Source organism: Myotis myotis, unplaced genomic scaffold (assembly GCF_014108235.1).
Source record: "Myotis myotis isolate mMyoMyo1 unplaced genomic scaffold, mMyoMyo1.p scaffold_m19_p_3, whole genome shotgun sequence".
Classification (NCBI taxonomy): Eukaryota; Metazoa; Chordata; class Mammalia; order Chiroptera; family Vespertilionidae; genus Myotis; species Myotis myotis.
The window spans coordinates 102804912-102812980 of NW_023416335.1; the positions used below are offsets into that span (position 1 = coordinate 102804912).

Here is an 8069-nt window from a genome sequence, read left to right on the forward strand (position 1 = left end):
CATTGTTGTTTGAGAATATGCTTGATATGATTTCAGTATTCTTGAATTTGGAGAGACCCTTCCTGTGACCCATTATGTGGTCTGTTTTTGAAAATGTCCCATGTGCACTTGAGATGACTGTATATTTCATGGCATGGGGTGAAGTGTTCTGAAGATGTCAATTAAGTCCATCTTATGTAGTGAGTCATTTAGGATTGCTGTATCTTTGTTGATTTTTTTCTAGAGAATTCATCCAGTGATGTCAAAGGGGTATTAAAGTCTCCTACTATGATTGTATTGTTGTTGATATCTCCCTTGATATTTTCCAGGAGTTTTTTGTTTGTTTGTTTTTGTATTTTGGTGCTCCTGCATTGGGTGCATATATGTTTATCAGGGTTATATCCTCTTGTTATATTGATCCCTTTATTATTATGAAGCAGCCTTTCATATCTCTTGTTATGGCCTTCACTTTGAGGTTTATTTTGTCAGATATAAGTATTGCTACCCCAGTTTTTTGTGTGTTTTTTTTCACCTCCCTTTTCCTGAAAGATATTTTTTCGTTCCTTCACTTTCAGTCTGTGTGAGTCCCTTGTTATGAGGTGGGTCTCTTTTAGACAGCATATATATGGATCATGTTTTTTTTATCCATTCAGCAACTTGATGTCTTTTGATTGGAGCACTTAGTCCATTTACATTTAAAGTTATTATTGATAAGTACTAGCTTGTAGCCATTTTTATTTTTGTGCCTGTGTTTCTTCTTCCCTTTTCATTTCTTCTTTTTACACCAGTCCATTTAGCATTTCTGTCATAAGATAAATTTATCTCCATTTCATTTATCTCTTCTTCTGGAGAATTTTCTTGTTCTTTCATTTGGGGGTAGTTTCTTTGTCTCCTCATTTTGGCTGCCTGCTTGGGTTTGTGACTGTGTATTAGGTAGATCTGTTATGCCTCTAATTTCTAGTGCAGGAAGGTGTCAAATGCTGTTTCTGACTAATTAGGTCAGGCAAAGTCTCAAAGCCTCCAGAGATCACCTCATTTGGCAGACTGATTGGATTTAGTCTTTAATAACCCTCAAGCAATTGTCTACAAGTGAGGTGAGAGTTTTTTCAACAGGGTGGGCCATTGCTTCTGCTTGTAAGCTGTTATTCTCAGTCTCTTATTGGGCCTCAGAAACTCTGTACCATGGGGCAAGATGTTTTCCAATAGGGCCTCTGCCCCTCCTACCAGTCTCTATGAGGTCTCCACTTTCTGTCCTTGGTTATCAGGATTCTCTCCAGCAAGTATTCTGTTGATTATTCAGGAAGTTTTTCTGTATTTTAGTTGTAATTCTAGTTTGGTCCTGGGAGCATGTTCATACAGCATCCAATTACTCCACTGCCATTTTTAATATCTCCTAAATAGTTTCTCAAAAGCAATTTTCAAATACTGAGAGAGATGAGAATATTTTAAGGTGGTGAATTGAGCCTACTCGTTTTCTTCCTCCTCTCCCTCCACCTCTTCTTCCAAAGTTTCTTCTCACCTTGATTTGTAAACAAGATTTCCAATTTTATCAGTTTTACTCAACATCCATGTTAAAACCTTTGCATTATAGTAAGTCAAGAAAAAGAAAAGAAATTATGCATATTTGAAAGATAATTGTTACAGAGCAACATATTAACTAAAACAATGAGTTTTATACTATGCAAGACTATCTAGTGCATTTTATGGTTTGGAGCTCTATCTTAAAACGATGAGATGTCCCTGAGTAATTTTATATGGGCAGCAAAATGATCAGATTTGCTTTATATAAAGGCACAAAGTCTGTGGTATTCACGATGTATTTGAGCATGGAGAGAGAAAGGCTAAATCCACAAACACAAAATTCAATTTCAAGGCTTACATTCTAAATTTAGATGAGAGAATAGGTATTATAACCTAGAGTTAATGGTTATAATGAAGAAGGAATATGAAGAGAGATATTGAATAAGTTATACTGCTTAATTGGATATAGAAGTGATGAAGATGGATAATACAAAGTTAACCAGTGATAATTCCTGGGATTTTGTCTTGAGCAATTGCGTAGTTTCTTAAGATAGGAACCAAAGTTAGAAAAGTCACTTTGAGAATAGGAGAGATAATGATTCAGGTTTGCGAATATGTAGCAGAATCAACCTGTTATCCACTAAAGATCTGTTAGCTCTTTCCTTAGAAACTGAACCCTAATTCTTAGGTGAGCATCTTTCCTCCTAGAATAAGACTAGGTGCTTCAATTTTACTTGCAGAAGTGTGGTCATGTTGAATAGATTTTTCCAATGAAATGATATCATAAATTTTGAATAGGACTTCTAATAGGGTTATCTAAAAGGGAAGGTGCATGTCAGCTCTATCCCTTCCTTTTGTCTGAAATGAGGTTATTGTGGCTGGAGTTACAGTTACTGTTAGTATGGTAGAAGAGGAAGGAAGAAGCAGCCTCAATCCAATCCTTGATATATCTAGATTTTCCAAAAACAGTTTAAGACTGCATACCTCTGGACTTATTTTTTCATAACAGAGAATTAAATGTTTATCTGCTCTGAGCTTTAACTCCAGATCCCCTTATCCTGACTTCTTTTGATATTGCTATTTTTTCTTTTATATGAATTTAAAATAGAGCATAACTAATAGAGCATGTGATTCAAATATATAATCATCCCTATAAACTATGGATTTGAAGAGAGAACACTTTCTAAAAATAATGTAAAGAAAATTCAACTTTTAATTTAATGGAGAAGCATGCTTTTATAATGTCCAGGAAAACACACAAATATCTCTTTTACTGAGATTTGTGCCACACATTATATCCTCCACAGAAATAGTTGTCACTACCCCCAAACCTTTCTCAAACTCATTATTGAGTTCCAAATAATATTTTATCCCAAAAATGGGTCTGTGTATTTTTGTGTCCTCTGTCTCCACCACCCCTAATTCTCTTACATCTGTTACACAATGTAAAATAATCTTTACTGCCAACCTTTATTTCTGGTCTTGCTCTTCCTCCCTTTTCTTTTAATTTAAAAAAATTAAATATTTTTATTGATTTTTAGAGAGAGAGGAAGGGACAAGAAGAAAGAGAGAGAGAGAGAGACAGAGACAGAAACATCAATGAGAGAGAAATAATTGGTTGTCTCTTGCACATGCCCTACTGGGGATTGAGCCTGCAACCCAGGGCATGTGCCCTGATTAAGAAACAAACAGGTAACCTCTTGGTGCATGGGACGATGCTCAACCAATTGAGCCATATTGGTTGGACTCTTTTCCCCTTATTTTAATTTAAATAAGCCCCAAGAAAAAAGTAGTCTGCTTCAGATTCTTCCATAGCAGCTACAAGATGGGAGGGTTACAAGGATAAGAATCTTTATTCTGCCAGGGCCATTTGGATATTTATAACATCATTCTCAGTCCATATAAAATTACCAACTTAAAAATTAGCCAGCTACATTTTGTCAAAAGTTTAATGAACTCACCCCTAATGCCTTGGCAGGGCCTCACGAAATTATTTTGGGTCCTTAGCCCATGACCAGATGATCCCCACACCTGAAGGAATGCATAGAGTATATTTACATTAATATTTTTGAACTTTAGACAAAGTTGAGAGTAAGATACTTTTGAGATATCTAGGCAAAGATGTTTAATAGATACTTCTATGTAAGAGCCTGATGCTCATAATGGAATTTTGGGGGGGATATATTAATTTGGGATTTGTCAAAATACACCAAATAATCACAACCATGCTAGTTGATAACATTGCCTAGGTTGAGAATGTAAAGTAAAAAAAGAAAAGTTTCTAGATAAATATTGAGATTATTTTTTGTTTAACTTCTTGACAGAGGTCAATGAGCTGGCAAAGGAACTGAGAAAGTAGATATTAATTGAGATCCAGGAAACTGTTATTTCAAGACACGTAATGCTTACAAACTAGTTTCCACTTAAAAAGAGTGTTCAAAAGTGGTTTTCATTGGCCACTTTGCTAGACTGGGAGTTTGAGTATATGAAATATTGAATTTCCCAAAAACAAGAAAATAAGATACACCTAACTGTCGAGTAACACTCCCTCCACATTCTGCATGGAGTAGGGTTCGGTATCTGAAAGAGGAGCCGCACAACAAATGAGAGAAAAAGACATGAGATAATTTTGCAATATTGGGGGACCAGGCGGGCAAGTCCCGAAGGACTTCCACCCGTGCTCAGGCCGCTCCAATCTTTTATTGATCTGGAGTAGCCCTTAGGGTAAGGAGGTTTCAATGACACACAGATCAGCAGACAATTTCCAGGAATAGACAAAGTATCTGATTAGCTCATCAATAGATGATTTCCAGGAATAGGCAGAGTATCTGATCAACAATAATCAACAAGGATCTACATAAGTATCTAAGGAATTAAGTGAACTAAGGTGGGGATGATGCTTCAACTATTATTACCTAAATTAACTGGGTGGTTCCTAGATTAACTGGGTGGTGCACAGTCCTGACCTTTGCTAGGACTTCAAAGGTTACTAGCTTTTGGGGGTCTCTGTCTAAACTCAGCTAGTGAAGACAATGAATGGACTCCGGCACCTAACAGTAAATGTTTATCAATTATTATTAATGCATGATGATTCTATGGGGAAAATGTTGCATTAACATTGGTAGATTTTAATTCAGAATCTGAAAGAGCAGGTGAATCAAGTTAAACACATATCACAATGCATCTTAATTTACTCAATTAAGTCTCATTCCTGATTGACTAGAAAATACACTAGGCCAGGTTCTGAAGGGATAGGTACAAAAGGTGGAGGGTAACATCTCAGAGGAGTTGCATAGTTCAGCTCTAACACAGGTTTTATTTAGGGGCTAAAATTCAACCATAACATCTTTCTGCTATGGAATTTTTATTAAAGCCATACTGATAGTCTTGTACTACTAAATATATTTGAAAGATAGCTTTCTGTATATTGACTTTATTTTACCAATTGTTAACCTATAGTAGCCAGTTAACAAAATCCTGATATCTGCAGCTTTTTTTTTTTTATTGTTTAAAGTCTTACATGTCTCCTTCTTTCCCGATTGACTCCCTAGCCACTCCAACCATCAAGGGCAAGCCCCCGCCGCCCCAGTATCTGTGTCCATTGGTCATGCATACAAGTCCTTTGGTTGATCTCTAACACTCCCCTACTTCCCCTGCCTTTTCCCTGAGGTTGGACGGTCTGCTCAGTGGCACCTTGTCTCTGGATCCATTTTTGCTCATCAGTTTATGTTGATCATTATATCCCACATATGAGTGAGATCATGTGATATTTATCTTTCTCCGACTGGCTTATTTCGCTTAGCATAATGCTCTCCAGGTCCACCCATGCTGTTGCAAATGGTAAAAGTTTCTTCTTTTTATAGCAGCATAGTATTCCATTGTGTAGATGTGACACAGTTTTTTAATCCACTCATTTGCTGATGGGCACTTAGGCTGTTTCCAAATCTTAGCTATTGTAAATTGTGCTGCTATGAACATAAGGGTGCATGTATCCTTTCAGATTGGTGTTTCTGGTTTCTTTGGGTATATTCCTAGAAGTGGGATCACTGGGTCAAACGGGAGTTCCAATTTTAACTTTTTGAGGAAACTCCATATTGTTTTCCACAGTGGTTGCGCCAGTCTGCATTCCTACCAGCATTGCATGAGGGTTCCTGTTTCTCCACATCCTCGCTTGCACTTGTCCTTCGTTCATTTGTTGATGATAGCCATTCTGACAGGTGTGAGATGGTGCCTTGTTTTGATTTGCATCTCTTGGATGATTAGTGACTTTGAGCTTGTTTTCATATGTCTCTCAGCCTTCTGAATGTCCTCTTTTGAAAAGTGTCTATTTAGGTCCTTTGCCCATTTTTTGATTAGATTGTTTATCTTCCTTTTGTTAAGGTATGAGTTCCCTATAAATGCTGGAGATTAAACCCTTATCGGTGATAACATTGGCAAATATATTCTCCCATCCAGTGGGCTTTCTTGTTGTTTTGCTGATGGTTTCTTTTGCTGTGCAGAAGCTTTTTATTTTGATATAGTCCCATTTGTTTATTTTCTCCTTAGTTTCCATTGTCCTAGGAGCTGTATCAGTAAAGATATTGCTATGACATGTCTGGTATTTTGCTGCCTATGGAGTCTTCTAAGGTATTTATGGTTTCAAGTCTTACATTTAAGTCCTTTAACCATTTTGAGTTTATTTTTGTGTATGGTGTAAGTTGGTGATCTAGTTTCATTTTTTTGCATCTATCTGACCAAATTTCCCAGCACCATTTATTGAAGAGACTGTCTTGACTCCATTATATGCTTTTCCCTCCTTTGTCAAATATTTTTTTTATATATATTTTATTGATTTTTTACAGAGAGGAAGGGAGAGAGATAGAAAGTTAGAAACATTGATGAGAGAGAAACATCGATCAGCTGTCTCTTGCACATCCCCCACTGGGGATGTGCCCGCAACCCAGGTACATGCCCTTGACTGGAATCGAACCCGGGACCTTTCAGTCCGCAGGCCGATGCTCTATCCACTGAGCCAAACCGGTTTCGGCACCTTTGTCAAATATTAATTGCGCATAATAGCTTGGGGCTATTTCTGGCTTCTCTGTTGCCAGCTTAATTTTTATTTGTTTTTCCCATAAAAGAATGTGCAGCAAAATAGTCTAAGTAATTTACTTTTACATTTTCAACTTAAGTTTATCCAAATTATGTTTTCTTCCTAGAGAATAGGAATATGAATAAACTACAAATAATATAAAGATTCTAACTTTTCAGATATATCTCTTTGCAAATTTTTCTTTGCTCCTGAGTCAGTCACTTCCGATTCGGAGCAGCTGGATCCGCGGCGGGACCGGCGGGTGCGGGGGCTGGACGGGCACCAGGGAGGCCAGGCCCAGGGCAGCTCCAGCTCCGCGCACCCTCTCGGGTCCCCTGGGCGGGAGGGGCGGCCGCCGGGATGCCCTTCCTGCACGGCTTCCGGAGGATCATCTTCGAGTACCAGCCGCTGGTGGATGCGATTCTGGGCTCCCTGGGGATCCAGGACCCCGAGCGCCAGGAGCCGCTGGAGGGGCCCAGCTAGGTGCCCAGCGAGGAGAGCCGGCTCCTTGTTCTCACCGAGCTTCTGGAGAGAAAGGCCCACTTACCAGGAAGACGTGAGCAATGCGCTGCTGAAGATGGCCGAGCTGGGGCTGACCCAGGCGGCCGATGTTCTCCTGTGAAACGGGGCCAACCTCAACTTTGAAGACCCGGTCACCTACTACACGGCCCTGCACATCGCTGTCCTGAGAAACCAGCCTGACATGGTGGAGCTGCTGGTGCGCCACGGGGCCGACATTAACCGTAGGGACCGGATCCATGAGAACAGCGTCCTGGACCTGGCCAGGGAGGAGCCGGAGCGTCTGCCCTGCCTGCAGCGCCTTCTGAACCTTGGGGCAGACGTCAATGGGAAGACTGCTCTGCTCCACGCTCTGGCCAGCAGGGATGGCGTGCAGATCCACAACACCGAGAACATCCGGCTGCTGCTGGAGGGAGGGGCAAACATGAAGGCGACCACCAAAGACGGGGACACCGTGTTCACCTGCATCATCTTCCTGCTCGGGGAGACGGTGGGAGGGGACAAAAAGGAGGCCCAGATGATCAACCACTTCTGCTTCCAAGTCACGCAGCTGCTGCTGGCTCACGGGGCCGACCCCAGCGAGTGCCCAGCCCACGAGTCGCTCACGCACATCTGCCTCAAGAGCTTCCAAGTGCACTTCCCTCTCCTGCGCTTCCTGCTTGAGTCCGGAGCCACCTATAACTGTTTCCTCCACGGGGCGTCCTGCTGGTCTGGCTTCCACGTGGTCTTCGACAGGCTCTGCTCCCACCCAGGCTGCGCTGAGGACGGGAGCCACGGGGACCTCCTGCGCAAAGCCGAGACCATCCTGGATCTCATGGTGACTAATTCCCCAAAACTGCAGCTGCCGGAAAACTTCGACATCCATCCCGTGGGCAGCCTGGCAGAAAAGATCCGGGCCCTTCACTCCGCCCTGAGGCAGCTGGAGGGCTACCCCCCGCCCCTCAAGCACCTGTGTCGTGTTCTCATCCGGCTCTACCTT

At 41.1% G+C, this 8069-nt stretch overlaps 1 pseudogene; it reads left to right on the forward strand.

The window, feature by feature from the left end:
- Nucleotides 1-6931: 6931 nt before the first annotated feature.
- On the forward strand, nucleotides 6932-7611 carry LOC118652099 (annotated as a pseudogene).
- The last annotated feature ends 458 nt before the right edge of the window (nucleotides 7612-8069 follow it).